The 16,980-nt window shown below is 36.2% G+C and overlaps 1 long non-coding RNA gene across 1 annotated transcript in view; it reads left to right on the top strand.

Moving 5' to 3' along the window:
• The first annotated feature begins 300 nt into the window (after window positions 1-300).
• The window catches only part of LOC139359229 (uncharacterized), a 61,214-nt gene continuing 44,534 nt past the window's right edge, over window positions 301-16,980 (top strand). The window contains exons 1-2 of the long non-coding RNA XR_011615148.1: window positions 301-383; window positions 7,224-7,473. This is a non-coding gene — a long non-coding RNA (uncharacterized lncRNA). The remainder of the gene's footprint in view (window positions 384-7,223; window positions 7,474-16,980) is intronic.

The following is a 16,980-nucleotide window of genomic DNA, read 5'->3' as shown; positions in this document are numbered from 1 at the left end:
TAGAGCTTTTTTATAACTTGTAATTACTTGCTACTGTCCCTCTAGATTAGAGATTGTGTATTTTGGCTTTGAAACGTGTATTAAATTGGTGCAAAGGGCTGATTTTGTCTTTCCATAGTTCGAGCGTGTGATCACTTCCATAGATTTATTTAATTTATTTTTTTGTGTGGGAGAAGATATTGATTTAAATTTTTATTTATTGCAGAGTACCAGGGGGTACTAAAATTTATTAAGAAGTTTACTTCTCTCTCTTTTTTTTTTTTTTGCATTTTATTGAACTTTACAATTTGTACAGTGCTTTCCTCTGGAACTCTGGTTTATAATTATATGCAGCATGATGCCCTCCAAAGTTGTAGAGAGTGGTCAGACAGCTGTTTCTAATGGTAAGTGAAGTGAAGGGTAAAGAAATGGCAAACAAGAGGGAAGGAGAAATGGGGAGTTACTAATCAATGGGCATTACAAGTCAAGCAAGGTAATAAGCTTTCGGTATCTGCTGCACAACACTGTGCATGTAGTTAGTAATAATGTACACAAACAATTTGTTGAGAGAAAAATCTCATGTTAAGTGCTCTTACCACAATGAGAGAAAATAAACAGCAAAAAGTAGTAATATTAATAATAATGATACTTATGTATGTATTATTCCCAGAGTTATATATATTATCTCAAACTTAAAAACACAGATATTATTTCCATTTTGCAGAAAAGACACGGAGGCTCGGTGAACTGAATTACTTGCATGAATTCATAGAGCTAGTGAGTGGCATTTTGGGGGATGGTAAAGAGAATAACTAAAATATTACACTCCTCAGCAAAGCACAAGAGCTTGTCACAGATTAATAATAGTCTAGTTTCTTCCTGAGAAGCAGAAATTACATAGTATTTGTTTTAGGAAAAAAACCCAATATGTAATAGCACAACTTTTAGTTGCTTAGTTAACAGTGATAAATGTGATTACTCATACTTAGTACAGAATTTAGCAAAATATCTTTAAATAACAGTGACACAACTAAGGCATGAAGCAGTCTTTTGGGGACAATTATTCGGGTCTTACAGAAGTTCAAAATTTTAATGTGCATATTGGCAGTCCTATATAAAGCTCAAAGCATCTTTCAGTTTGCCTTAAGCTTTTAGATCTGAGTTCACACATTTAGCAATCGCATGTGTGCTTTCAGCTGGTACTACTACACTACTGTCTATTCATTCTTAGTTTATGCATCACTCTCATGCCTTCCTTCATCTTTTTAATTAATTAATTAATTTTTTTTTGAGACAGAATCTCACTCTGTCACCCAAACTGGAGTCCACCCAATGCTGGGCTGGAGTGCAGTGGCACAATCTCAACTCACTGCAACTCCGTCTTCCAGATTCAAGCCATTCTCCTGCCTCAGCCTCCCATGTAGCTGGGATTGCAGGTGCGTGCCACCACACCCGGCTAATTTTTTTTTTTTTTTTTTTTTTTGGTAGAGACAGGGTTTTACCCTGTTGGCCAGGTTGGTCTTGAACTCCTGACCTTAAGTGATCCGCCTACCTTGGCCTCCCAAAGTGCTGGGATTACAGGTGTGAGCTGCTACACCCGGCCTCCAATCTTCTTTATTTTTCATCATTCCTTCCATTTTAGTTTTTCTTTCATTTATTTCAGTGACAAAAGGCCTAGTTTCCAAGTCATTGCCTGACATCCAAGTATCTGACAAAGAGATACTAACATGTATCTCTTTCCTTCATGAATCATGGAATTCCTTTGACTCTGGGGAAGCACACCCCCCCTCCCCACACACACACCACTTAGATACCTTTTTAATTGCTGTTACAGTAGTGCTTGTCTTATGAATTAGAAGCATCTTTACTAACAAAATGAAGCTGTTGAAAATACCCTTACAAATTTTGGCTTTTTAAATAGCTGCAAAAACTACCAATTATAAAGGAAGATTGTTATTACAATGGGAAATAATATAGTAGCTCTTAGCATAACTTGGGAAGTCAATTTTGATAGCAATTACAGTGACAATGTGTGTTTAAAAAATGATATGAGTGGCCGGGAGGAGTGGCTCATACCTGTTATCCTAGTACTTTAGGGGGCAGAGGCTGGTAGATCACCTGAGGTCAGGAGTTTGAAACTAGCCTGGCCAACATGGTGAAACTCTCTCTCTACTAAAAATACAAAAAAGTTAGCCAGGCCTGGTGGCAGGCATCTGTAATTCCAGCTACTTGGGAGACTGAAGCAGGAGAATTGCTTGAACCTGGAAGGCAGAGGTTGCAGTGAGCCGAAAGGCAGAGGTTGCAGTGAGCCGAGATCACGTCACTGCACTCCAGTCTGGGCGACAGAGTGAGACTCCATCTCAAAAAGAAAAAAATATGTATATGAATAATTGCAGTCAGTTGTTCAAATAGAGTAATTTGGGGAAGATATTTTTATATAACTGCAGAAAACACTTTTTAAAATCTAACTTTATCATATCTTACATAGTATTGTAGTCACGCATGCATGTATTTTATCTCCTTAAGTGGATCATAACCCTTTGGAAGACAGAGATAATATCTCAGTGTTTATACAGTTGACCCTTGAGCAACCTGAGGTTAGGGACACAGACCTCTTGTGTGGTTGAAAATTCTTGTTTAACTTTTGACTCCCCCAAAACTTAACTATTAATAGCCTACTATTGACCAGATGCCTTACTAATAGCAGAAATGGTCAATTCACACATATTTTTCTGTTATGTGTATTTCATATTATATTATTATAATGTAAGCTGCAGAAAAAAATGTTATTAAATAACCAGGAAGATAAAATATATTTACTATTCATTAAGTGGAGGTGGATCATCATATAGGTCTTCATTCTCATTGTCTTCACATTGAGTAGGCTGAGGGGCAGGAAGAAGGGGAGGAGCTGATCTTGCTGTCTCATGGGTGTCAGAGATGGAAGAAAATCTGTGTACAAGTGGACCTGATTAGTTCAAACCCATGTTGTTCAAGGGTCAACTGTACAGGTCTTTCGAAGTTCTCCCAATAAATGTATACCGAATAAATGAATTCATGAATGTAGCCAGCATACCTTCTTTAACTTCAAAACTGTTTTGATAGTAGTGGTCCTAAATTAATCCTAAATAATTCCATTTAAAAAGATTTCCCAAGTATATAACAAACACTAGGCATGTTATGAGATACAAATCAAGCAGGCTTTTCCATGATCTACTTAGACTGCCATAATGATACTATAACAAAAGCATTATTACTACCATTTTATTACTGGAATATTGTGGCTTAGATAGGTTAAATAATATTTGCAGAGCCTACAGTTGAAAGGTGAAGAGCTGAAATATGTTCACAGGGCTTCAACTCTAAAGTTTTGTTTTTTTCAGTTACACTATACTTGAGTGAAAAGAGGATACCATGAACAATCTGGAATGCTAAAGCCCATTAGAGCAATTGTTTTTGGTGTGTGTGTATACCTAATAAATGCTAATGATAAATTCACTTTGGCAGGTCAACAAAATCTAATTTGGTAGAGTCAATCCAGTACTATTCGCATTTGCTAATTAACAAAGCTTTTGCTTTTTAGACAGCAAAGCCAGACCGGTGACTAGGAAGTTATTAGTCTAGAATAGACCAGGACATGGCTGTCAACAGACTCTACTTTGAACATAAAGGACAATTACTGTGAATTTGCCCATATCTAATTAACAAAGTTTTAGAAAATCAGTCCTCTCTACTGAAACATTAACTATCACTTCACTAAGGAATAAACGTATTTCAAGTACATTTTTAAAATTCTGAGTAGGAAAATCAGATCTTAGTTTTTACTTTATGCTTTAGGTGTTCTTTCATTGTTAGGTATTCATTCATTCACTCACGGATTTATTCAGCAGATATTTATCATGCACTTACAAAATATGCATGCAGTGTTACTCATTTCTTCAGAGGGTTGGTGAGATAGAAAAAGAAAGCAAATAAGGTACAGTAGTGAGGCAGATATCATTAAAACTTGCGTCTCTAGAAAGGACGAAAATATTTTGACGAGGTTTTAAACCTCTACAATATAGCTTGAGAAGACTGAGCAAGCATCAACATTTTTGTGATTTTAATTTGTTCCATATGATCTCATTCCTATTTGCCAAAAAACAGGCACATATTGACATACACATGTGTACACACACATTCCTGTGCTTATAATATCAAACTTTGATTCTGACTATTTCTATAGTCATCCTACTTTTCATCCCTTTCCCTCTTCTTCTTTTATCCTTCTGTTCTTTTTTCCTTTCCCATATATTACTAATATTTATTGAGTGTTGCTATGTACTAGGCACTATGGTAGGCACTGGGGCTATGTGAAGACTTGTTATCAAGGAGTTCAAAATTTTCTTGGGGAGATTGACAGGTGAACAAGTAATTACAGTCTAATGTGAAAAAAAAGATAATAGTTACATGAAAAAAATAAATAGTTTTTGATGGGAGAACAGGGGAAGGGACACATATTCTACTTTAGGGAGATGGAAACCAGAGGAGTGATGCTTATGATGGATCTTGAAGCTCAGTGATAATTATTTAGGAAAGATGATAATATCAATCTGTATAACAAGAAATATGTGCCATTAGGAAAAAAGTCTATCATTCAGAGACTTGTTTTGTCATTATTATTAGTAATTGCAGTGATTCTTTGAAGAGAGGTTTGAAAATTATATTCCTAGGTCAACTTATTCCCAGGAGCATGTCACAAATAAAGGGTGATAACAAGAAATGACACCTCATCCACTGTAGAAAATTTTTCACAGGTCAAATTAAATGAGTTTTCCAATTTTCATAGATAATAACGAGCTTGTGGAAGCTGTTGAATAAAGAGACAACAAAATGTTTTCACTGATGTGTGTTTATGAGAGAACAAATGCATTAACTTAAATCTTACCCCAACAGCATAAAAACATGAAGTCTAAGAAGTATCACCCAGATTTCAGAATAAAATAGGGAATTCTGAATTGAAATATTTAAGAACTCTTGAAAACTGATGAAAAATATACCTAATGTTTTAAAAAGTTTGCATCAATAACCTATTATCACAGGTTACTATATTGTAAATTTTTATAACTTCCTGTATTCCTGATTCCTCAATATCCCCACAAACAGGCTGTGAGCTGTCAAACAACTAGGTACATCTGTTGATAAGGTTGGTCCCTGCCACAAATTCCTTATTATAACCTCCCCTATGACCTAGTGTCGTTCAATCACAAAAATAAAATCCCCTCCTGCTTTTTGCTTGTACTTCATCCCAACCCTCAATAAAGGCACTTGCCCTCGGGTCCTCACTGCCTCTGTAGGCTCTCCAACTGCTTCCTGCTTGATTGATCCTGCTCCCCTGGAGCTCCTCCCATATAGCTGCTGGTGTGATGTGACTTGCCTCCTGTCTCTAGTACTTGTAAATATAATAAATCTTGTAATTTCCTATGCCTCCCTGAGCATAATTTCTGTGGCTGGTCGGAATGATCCTTAAAATCCCCATAGGTGGAATTTATTCCCCCATTTACAGTACAGTTACTGATTTCCAGTCTTAAAAGGAAGGTTTATAGGCTGGAGAACATAAAAAAGGAAAAAAGAGCAACAAAACATCATCATCAACAACACACACAAAGAGAGAAAAAGCAAACAACAAAATCAGTCCATGGCCTATGCACAATTTGCCTTACGAAATGAAATAGCACACCCAGTTATAAAGTTGATAGGAAGATGTTCTAGCTATCTGCCTTTTCCCCTAAGTTGTCTGAACCACGTGGAAGACAAGCAATGTTAATATCACTCACTCATGTCTAACATTGACTTTCTTGAGGCAAGCTTTTGGATGTGTTAGTTTTCCCTGCCTTTACTCCCACCACCAGTCCTTGGATGTTTTTCACATTTCACTGATGGATGTTTTTCACATTTCACTGATTCCCAAAATAAAACCTTATCTAGGTTCTGGAAATACAATGTTGATCAAAGAAGGCATCACGATTGCTATCTTTACAGAGCATAGTGGGTGAGACATAATAAGAAAGTGAATGAGCTAAGAAATATGTAATTACTAACAGCAAGACATACACTGAAGTAAAAACATTTGGTGTGAGAAAATGGGAGTGATTATTTTTGATCTCAATAAGGAGTTGGTGAATAACACTTGTGAAATATTTCCAGAAATAATCAGTAGAAATTATAGAAGTCATATTTTACGGCTAGAATGAAATAAACTAAAGATAAACAAAAGTTAAATTGAAAATATCTAAATTGCAAAAATTAAAAAATACATTCTTAAAGTATTTGATCAGATATAAGATATTGACATGAAAAAACAAGTATATCTTGTATTTTGATTTTCAAACCAAAGATTTAGAAAAGAAAAAACCCCAGAAGGCTCAAGGGAAACAGGCAGGATGAAACTATGAAATTAGAGTTGAAATGAAAGAATTAGAAAATAGAAGAAAAGAATGGATTGAGTAAACATATCTTAGACAAGACTCTCTGGAGGATCAATAAAATAGTGAGATATTAGTAATAGAAAATGAAAAATCGTTTCTCATTGGGAATAATCAAAATAATTTGAATTCATGAAGTGAGATACCACATTCACTTATCAAATCAGTGAAATATAGTCAAGGAAATGCATAAAATTGATAATGCTTTGGTAGATGGGTGACTTTTGTTTCTTCTCATTGAGAATACATGATGGTACACAGCCTTTCTAGACACAGGTTTACAATACATATCAAAAAGCTTACAAAGGCAAAGATGTTTAGTTTGTTGATTTAATTCCATACTGTTCATTAATACTAAAGATAAATCAAAAAGGACTGTTATTTATATTCAAGATGTTCACTGCAATGTTATTCACACTAATGAAAACTTGTAAACTAGGTGTTCAAAAACAATGAAAGAACTAAGTAAAATATTGTAAAATAATGAAATGTGATAGTGGCATTGCCAATAGTTTTACAAGTAAATTTAGTAATCTAAAAATAAATTACATTTATAATGAAAAATATAGAAATAGAGTGTGATTTCAAGTATATTGACTAGACTAAAAAAGCCATATGGGATAATTTCTTATTGGTAGAACCAATAATAATGACTTTTAAAATTCTTTGTACTTTTCAGTATTTTCTAGAAATTTTTGAGAATTATTGACAACTTTCTTTATTGTGAGAAAGTAATATTCAATTCACTCTGTATTCCCTTCAAATTTTTCTATATTTCAGAGAGGACCCAAAGTTTAACTCTATCCAGATGAGAACCTAGCAAATGTCATGCATGAGGTGTTTAATATATCAGATCCAGTGACGGTGAGGTCAGAAGTGGTCCAGCTGAACTTGAGAGTGATCAGACCATGATTTGCATCACAGGGCCTTGTCCACAGAAGAACTGGGACAGGCTTGCCTGAAATCCACCGGATACCAACAAGCCTTCTAGAAAAGTGACACAAGTAGTTTTAAAATAATGGAGCAAAAAGTACGTTAGACTAGAATACGCCATCTGCCACTTTGATCTTTGTCCTGAACAGGATAACTTAGTCTTAAAATGAGTAAGTCTACAATTAAAATAAGAATACAGTTGCAATTAATCAAGAATGCTATTGCAATTGTAGACTTACAATTGCAAGTATACAATTAAAATAAGAATAATTAAACAAAATTTTATTTTCTCTTTACCGTCTGCAAGATAGGAAAACCAAGCCTGAGGAGAATGGTTTCAGTGACAACATTGGCTGTGGAATTTGTGGTGGTGGCAGCATCATTGGCTAATGAATGAGGGTCATTGTTCCATTTCAGTCAGTTCTCTTAACACTCTGCTCTACTGCCTCATAGTTGTTTTTACTCTTTGCCAGAAATAGAAATTTAGATCAAATCTTTCCCTGATAAGGAAATAAATAGAAATGTAAATGGAATCTTTGCTTGCAATTGAGATAGTGGTATTCTGTATTTTGCTGTTTTAATAATAATATTTAAAATAATGCTCAGATTCAGTGGTTTAATCTGTGATTAAACATCCCATAGCTTTCTAGAATTCAGTGGTTAACTTGTGACAAAGCATTCCATAGATTTGAGGGCTTCAATGGATGGTTTTGTCTTTGTTTATTAACCTAGCAACTAAAATATTGCCATTAGTTAGAAGATGACCTGATTATTTATTTTTCTTAAGATGTTTTTCCATAGCAGATAACTGAATGTGTGCTGTTCATAAGTATTAAATATCAATTTTGCAAAGCTCAGGAATGGTAACATAAAACTTCTATAAATGTCAATCCTTCCTTATCTTTTGGAAATTCATGGCCCTAATGTTCTAGAAGCAGTGTTGCACACGTTGGAGATGGATTTCCTGGGTTTAAATCCTGATGCTACAAGTTGTTCACTGTAGACCTTGTAGACCTTGAACAAACCACATATCCTCTCTGTCCCTCAGCCCTCATCTGTTTAATGAGGATTTAGTACCCTTAAATTTTAGAATTGTTGTAAGGATTAAATGTGTGAATATATGGAGAGCATGTAGAAGACTGGCATATGTAAAAATTTCATTATTATCATCATTATTATACAGTGAAATAAATTGATTAAATAGTTGTTCCTCTGCTAAGCTAATTTTTAAATTTATACCGTCTGAACTCAGGTGATTTTTCCTAAACATTATATAATCTCTGCTTTCCGGATGAATGTGTTTGAAATTCATGTGCTCTTTCTGCTCCACTTATACCTGTGAAATTGGCAAAACTGTAAGAGAATCAGATGGATGTGAATATTCATTCACAGGAGCTTTGGCCTTGCCATGAATTAAAGTAGCCTTTATGTATTGATCTACTAACTTGGCTGTCCCTGATCAAACAACATTATTTTCCAGTAGAGCTACTTATTTATGTGTGGTCTAATTCTCCAGCTATCAAAGCTTCATGTAATGCACGTAGCTTGTGCCTGCTGATAAGTACATGCTCATGTGAGACCACATGCCTCTATAATCATAGTGTCAATGTTAGTAATGATGCTTCAATTAACAAGGAATAACTCAAAAAGTCAAGTGTCTGGAGTGGGAGTAGAAGTTTAAGAGGGAGAGAGAAAGAAGATTATACAAAAATCTTTTGGTTATAAGATTTCTGGTTATTTACTAAATAACAGTTTATACATTAGAAAAATTCTGCATTGAGCTATTACATAAGAAATAAATTTGTTTATTTACTGTAACTTGGGGGTTTGTTTACTATATCCACGGGCATTCTTCTAAGCTATGACCAGCAGTATTTAGAGCCATGGGATTTGAAGTTTGGAGTGAGTAAAGATACAGAAGAACACAGGTCTGATGACTGAGTCTCAAGACTCCAGTATCAAGAGTATGGAAAAGGAAGAGGATAGAATAAAGGAGGCCAGAAATTTCTGCTGGTGTTTGGAAAGCAGAGTCTGTAGTAATATGGAAGCCAAGTGAAGACAGTGTTTCAAGGATGAGGAAATGGTCACTTGTGTTAAACTCTGCCATGCAGCAAAGTAGGAAGAGGACAAGGAAGTGTCCATTAGGTTTGTCCATTAGGTTTGGCCACTGGGAAGATGAACAAGAGAAGTGATGGGGATGAAAGCCCCATGGACTGATCTAAAGAGAAGAAGAGAAGTAAGTAGGAAAAAGTGAGCAGACAAATGGGGTGATCGCTGGAAGGATGGGAGAGCGAGGGAATCCTTTTTATATGCATGGTATAATTTTATTGTGTTAATATGCCAGTGGGAACACAGAGAGAAAAACTGATGCAGGAGAAAGCTCCCAAAATATTCCTCATGTAGCTGAGGCTACAGTGTGAAATTGTATGATTCTTTTTGATAGTAAAAGCATTTGATGATATGTATTAATATTCTTACCTCAGTTTAACTAAAGAAAAATATATCCATGTGTAGTACTATGTTTTTCCAATCATATTCTCTAATTTAAAACAAAAGTGTATCAAGTATAAAAATGTAACTCTATCTGGCCTCTACAGATATCCAATCCTATTTGTCAAAGATAACTGCTGTTGACAATTTATTGTGTAATTCTTCCTTGTTTTTTTGCTAGGCATGTGTGTAGACATGTATTTTATTTATATACATATGCACACATCCATGGAATTAGAAAAACATGGATTATTTCATACATTGTGTCCTATAGCTTCCTTTTCACTTATTCTGTCTGTATCTTTCCTAATTTGTACACAGAGGTTTGATATTTTTATTGGCTAATAGTACATATTATACACATTCTATATTTATTTAATCATTAACCTACTGACAGATTACTGATATTTTTGAGCGAGTCTCTTCTATCAATTTATACTTTTCCACATTTTTCATGACAACACTATTTTTCTCAAATCAAAAACCAGGTAATTATAAGCTGCAGACAGTAGTAGGTTTTTTAGCAGTTCTGAATTTTGAAGATTTTTTTTTCTTCTTCTGACATTAGAAATAATTGAATGGCATGATAGTGTGGTAAATCCTCTAGTTCATTATTTTCTATGTAATAAGATACTTCACTTTCTTTACCATCTTTACCCAATGTATCTCCTTCATAGTCTACTTTCCTACTGATATCATTGTGAACCTCGGGTTGAACTTTCTGACACAGGTAAGTGAACAGGTAAGTAAACAGCAACCTTCTCGCTGGAAGAAGTTAGAGTTAAGGGAGACAGAACAAGGTGGTGCGCTCAGGGACACAGAAAATGAAGATGAGGAATCAGCAAAGGTGCAGCTGAAGATTAGCAGCTGCTGTGCTGTCCTTATGTGGGGTACTTTTTTCCTAGTTACCTCCAAGGAGAGAGGTACCAGAAATGTGAGGATAAGTGTTTTCAGGTGCCAATATTATGTTTCTTTGCCTGATTAGTACCAAAGCAGGGAAGTGGAATTGTCCTGGTCAGATCACAGAGAGGAGGAGTGTTTTAGTCCTAGTGTTGATACATGTTGGCCAAGAAGAACAGTGCACAAATTGAATAAACATTTTAAAGGGTTTACATATAATAATAAAAGTTTGTGTTGCTGAAAGTTCAAAAAGATACACCTGACTTCAGACTAGATTAAGATTTTTTTTTTTTTTTTTTTTTTTTTTTTTTGAGACGGAGTCTCGCTCTGTCGCCCAGGCTGGAGTGCAGTGGCCGGATCTCAGCTCACTGCAAGCTCCGCCTCCCGGGTTCACGCCATTCTCCGGCCTCAGCCTCCCGAGTAGCTGGGACTACAGGCGCCCGCCACCTCGCCCGGCTATTTTTTGTATTTCTTAGTAGAGACGGGGTTTCACCGTGTTAGCCAGGATGGTCTCGATCTCCTGACCTCGTGATCCGCCCATCTCGGCCTCCCAAAGTGCTGGGATTACAGGCTTGAGCCACCGCGCCCGGCCTAGATTAAGATCTTAAAGCAACTTGGACCTAGTCATTTATATCTTAGAATGCACAACAGTGATTGAGTTGTTTGCCTTATTCACTATTTTATTAATTTTCATGATCCTGAGGCATGCAGCTGTGAATAAGAGGGCCTTCTGCCTAGAGGTAGGGCCGTTTTCCCCACAGCTCTCACTGATGCTGCTAACATGACCCTCTCCATTTGGGCCATGTCCTCTTAAGAATCACAAAGATTAAGAAAAGGACTGAGAGGGCTTTCTCTGCATCTCACCAGGTTTCAGAGGAAACTCTCCCATCAGTTAATCAACATTGTGACAGTTGAGAACCTGTCATGTGCAAGAGGCAGTATCAATCAGGCAAACTGAAACAGTACAAGACATACTCTGTTCCTACCCTAAGTGGTTTGTAGGACCATGAGCTACAGACATGAAGAAATAGAGTGCACAGGCTGCAAGCAGTGAGAAAGTCCAAATGGGTTTAGCAATATGTGCTTCAAGGTTCTAAGAGTGGCAAGATTCCTGTCAGCTGGGCAAACCATGCATAGTTTTCAGAGGAGGTGCAATTGGTATTGGACTTGAAGCTTCCTTAGGTGGAGACTGTGTTTCTGGAACAGCTTTTATTTAAGCCTCTTTCTATTTTGGCATCTGTACACTTTGAAACTTGCAAAGTAGTACATGCACATTAAAAATTAAATAATACAAAAGTTTATATAGTAAAAAGGGAAAATTGCTTTTACCCTACACTTTGCTAAAGAAACCACTATGAACAGGTGAGGTGCAGCCTTCCACAAATTTGTTATGTACAAGGAGATGAAGTCCCTCCGCCTGGCGCGTGCATGCGCGCGTGAGCACACACACACGCAGACAACTTCTAGTAATAATATGTCTGAGGTTAAGAGAGGGCCCTTAATACCCCTCCATCCTTTACCCTAATTCTGTCTGATAAGAAGACAAATTAGGAGCACAGCTTTTCTCTAGAAGCCTTGCTCCTTCTCAAAAACAGGTCTCTCAGGGCTTTCAACTTTCTACCCAAACCACATTTACCCAACTAGGCTCAATCACTTTTTTGCTTAGGAGAGATTCTGCTCCGAAGGCTTAAGGGGATTAGGCATAAAACTAGAAGACAGTGTGCTCTCTGAGCCAGGCACATCACATCGAGAGAACAAAGGGCTTTTCAGATCCAATTAACAACGGATCCCACTAGCAGGCAATGAGATCCAGTGACTAGAAGTCTCCTCTCTCTCTCTCACCAAACACTTTTCCTGGAGAAGTGTGACAGGGACAGAGGAGAAAGAACAGAGTAAGGAGAATAGAGTAAGTGTTCACTCCCATACTGCTCCCTTGAGAGCATAGAGAGGTTTCCCGTCCTCTAGACAGGATGTAGGATGAGGCTATAGAATGAGTAAGAACCCTCATCACCCTGCTGGGGAGGAGTCATCAAAGTAACTGTCCTGTGAACCACTCACTGCCTTCTCTGCTGAGGGTGAGGTCTTGTGGGGAAGAGAAAGAAAGCAGGTGGTGTGGCCTAAATCAACTCAACCTCTAGATAAACAGACTGATGATATTTGCTAGGAGAAAAAGAACTTCTTTCCCCTGAATGCCCTCAACAGGATGTCCCTGGCTGAAAGATTTCTCATAGTTAATAAAGCCAGAATGTTTAGGTTTATGAGACGTAGCTTGCTGGCAAATATCATGTATGCTACATAATTTTCTAGGGTATAAATGGAGATGTCTCATAAATTAAATGCTCTCAATAGAGTGGGAGGTAATAACCTGCAGATGCCTACTTAGAGGACTCATCTATCATTCTAGTCCAGAGATCATGCATCAGATGTGGTGAGGAAGGACTAGGGGAGTCATGTGACATGTCTCAGCCCTTAATATGGTTTGTTCATCTGTGTATTTTTTAAATTACTAGTAAAGTTTGACTCTGGGAATTATCTCTGATTTCTGTGAGTCTGATTTGACCATCTGATCTTGTGTGTTATGTCTCTTGCACATGTACTTCTGCGACTTTCATCTTTTACGCAATAGCGGATAGTCTTCCAACTTGAATGTGTGGAAGTATATTATGGATCAGATCTCAGACCTACAGAATCATAATCTGAATTTTAACAAGAGTCTCAGGTGATTTGTATACATAATATAATAAAGTATGAGAAGCACTGTCATAGTGACTCTCACCCTCCTGCTATACTCCCATTTTTCAGTAGCAGAACCTCTTGACAGTGTTACCCTCACTACCTGCGTGTAACTGCTTTCTTACCTTCTATGTCCTTTCCAGCACAATACAGTCTGGCTTTTGTTGCTTCTTGTCAAAGTAATCTAGCACTTTTTTTAAAATCAGAATTTGATCCAACTGATTGCCCTTCCTTTTTGAATCATATTCTTCTCTTATTTTCTGTAACATTTCATTTGCCTGCTTTTTCTCTACACTCCTGTCTCTCCTTTCTCTCACCTTTTTATCTGTGAGTTGTGTAAATGTTGCAGTGCCTCTGGGATTATGTTTGGATCTTCTTCTCCATTTCTCCTTCTCTATCTTTCTGAATAACTTTATTTTGTGATACTGCTTTATAAAACACTTAAATATTGATTTTTCCAAATACATATCTCTGGCCCAGACCTCTCCTCTGAACTGTAGATATTTTTTTCAATTGTCAAACTTGACATATCCACTTGGATTTCTGATTGGCATTTCAATCTAGTGAACTTAAAATGAATCTCTAAATTTCACCTCTCTTCACCCCATCTAACATTCTTCTAGCCCAATTATTCATTATCACAGTTAGTGGCAACAATATTATCCACACAATTGCTATTCTACCATTGAAAGCCTTCTTTCCCTGACATTCCCATATTCATTTCAATCACATGTCTAGTCAGTTACACTTCCAAAATACATCTCAAATCTGTCTACTTTTCTCCATTACCTCAGCCAACATCCAAATAAGGCCACAGTAGCTCTCACCTGAGCAACCACAGAAGCTTCCTAAGCAGCTTCTCTGATCGAGAACAATAGTTTGCTACTATTAACCAGTAGCCATGACAATATTCTAAAAATGTAAATTGGATATGCCACCCTCCTAATTATTCATCAGACCAGAGGTTTCTCTTTGAACAAAATCCAAACTCATTTCATGCCTTTCAATATTCTATGAAACTTGGCTCCCACCTACCTCTCAGAACCCATGTTTACTAATTTCCCTGGATTAATAACCTCCAGCTTTCCAGATCCCTTTCTGTTCTTAAGGAACACCAAATTATCTCCTACCCCAAGGCCTTTGAGTTTCTCTTTCCTTCCTGCATATAAAGATTCCTGCATATAAAGATTCATGTCTACCAAGAAACAATCACAGACAAACACAGACACACATACATGCAAGTACACAGACACACACATATACAGAAACAGATGCATAGAGACACATACATACACTGACACACAGATAAATACTGAAATATACACAGACTTGTATAGACACACACACAGACCCACACACACACACACACACACACACACACACACACACACAACCCTAGTCTTTGTAGAATCAGCTTCTTATTCTTTAGGTCTTATTTCCAGTGTCAAATCCTCAGAGTTGACACTGGAAATAATAATCCTAGTTCTAACATTTTTTAGTTGATTTGCTTAGATTGTCTAAAGAGAAAATGATTTAGCAACAATAAGGAAAATTTAAAGTCAGGTAATGTGATACCTCCAGCTTTGTTCTTTTTGCTTAGGAATTCTTTGGTTACTCGGGCCCTTTTCTGGTTTCGTATTAATTTTAGAATTATTTTTCTAATTCTGTGACAAATGAAATTAGTATCAAAGAGCATATACTTTTTGATAGAGATTGCATTGAATCTGTAGATTGCTTTGGGCAGTACAGTCATTTTAATAATATTCTTCCAATCCGTAAACATGAGATATTTTTCCATTTGTTTGTGTCATCTACAGGTTCTTTCATCAATGTTTTGTACTTTTCCTTATACAGAGCTTTCACCTCCTTGGTTAAATATATTTCTAGGTATTTTATTTTTTGTAGCTATTGTAAATGGAATTGCACTCTTGATTTGGTTCTCTGCTTAACTGCTATTGGTGTATAGAAATGCTACTAATTTTTGTATGTTGATTTTGTATCCTGAAACTTTACTGAATTCGTTTATGAAATGTAAGAGTTTTTTGGTGGAGTCTTTAGTGTTTCCTGGATATGAATGCTTAAATAGAATACATAGAGTTAATCTGACTTCCTGTCTTCTAACGGGGATTTTTTTTTTTTAATCTTGCCTGATTGCTCTGCCTAAGCCTTCTGATATGATGCTGACTAAATAGGAATGGTAAAAGTGGACATTACTTGTGTTGTTTGAACAGCATGACGCTGGTGTAAAAATAGACACATAGATTAATGGAACAGAATGGAGAATCCAGAAATAAAGCTGCATATCTACAGCCAACTGATCTTTGACAAAGTAAACAAAAAACACACCGAGGAAAAGACTCCCTATTCAATAATAAATGATGCTGGGAAATAGGATTTCCATATGCAGAATAATGAAACTGAACCCCTGTATCTCACCATATACAACAATCAGCTCAAGATAAATTAAAGGCTTAAATGTAAGACTTGAAACTATAAAAATACTAGAATAAAACCTATACAACAATTAACTCAAGATAAACTAAAGGCTTAATGTAAGACCTGAAACTATAAAAATACTAGAATAAAACCTAAGGAAAACTCTTCTGGACATTGGTCTAAATGAAGAATTCATGACTAAGACCTCAAAACCACAAGAAACCACAACAACAAAAATAGATAAATGGGACTTAATTAAACTAAAAAGTTTCTTCACAGCAAAAGAAATAATCAACTGAGTGAATAGTCAGCCTATAGAATGGGCAAAAATGTTTGTCAACTATACAATCAACAGGGGACTAATTTCCAGAATTAATATGAATGTCAAACAACTCAACAACAACAACAACAACAGTAGCAGCAGCAGCAAATCAAATAACCCTATTAAAAAGTGGGCAGAGGACATGAATAGACATTTTTCAAAAGAAGATATACAAATGGCCAATAAGCATAAAAAATGTTCACCACCAATCACCAGAAAAATGCAAATTAAGACCACAATGAGATATCATCTTATACCAATCAGAATGGCAACTATTAGAAAGTCAAAAGTTAAAAGATTCTGGTAAAGATGTGGAGAAAATGGAATGCTTATGTACTGTTGGTGAAAATGGGTAAATTAGTACAACCTATATGGAAAGCAGTATGGAGATTTCTCAAAGAACTAAACATAGAATTACCATTCAATTCACTACTCCCACTACTGAGTATCTACCCAAAGAAAAATAAATCACATCAAAAAGATGCCTACACTTGTCTGTTTATTACAACATAATTCACAATAGCAAAGATGAGGAGTCAACCTAGGTATCCATCAACAGATGGTGTGTTCAAGAACACTTAGTGTATGTACACAATGGAATACTACTGAGCCATAAAGAAGAATGAAATCATGTCTTTTGCAATAACATAAATGGAACTAGAGGTCATTATTTTAAGTAAAACAACTCAAACAGAAAGTCAAATACAGCATGTTCTTATTTAT

The sequence above is a fragment of the Macaca nemestrina genome, chromosome 16 (genome assembly GCF_043159975.1).
Source record: "Macaca nemestrina isolate mMacNem1 chromosome 16, mMacNem.hap1, whole genome shotgun sequence".
Classification (NCBI taxonomy): domain Eukaryota; kingdom Metazoa; phylum Chordata; class Mammalia; order Primates; family Cercopithecidae; genus Macaca; species Macaca nemestrina.
This window is presented reverse-complemented; position numbering and strand designations above follow the sequence as displayed.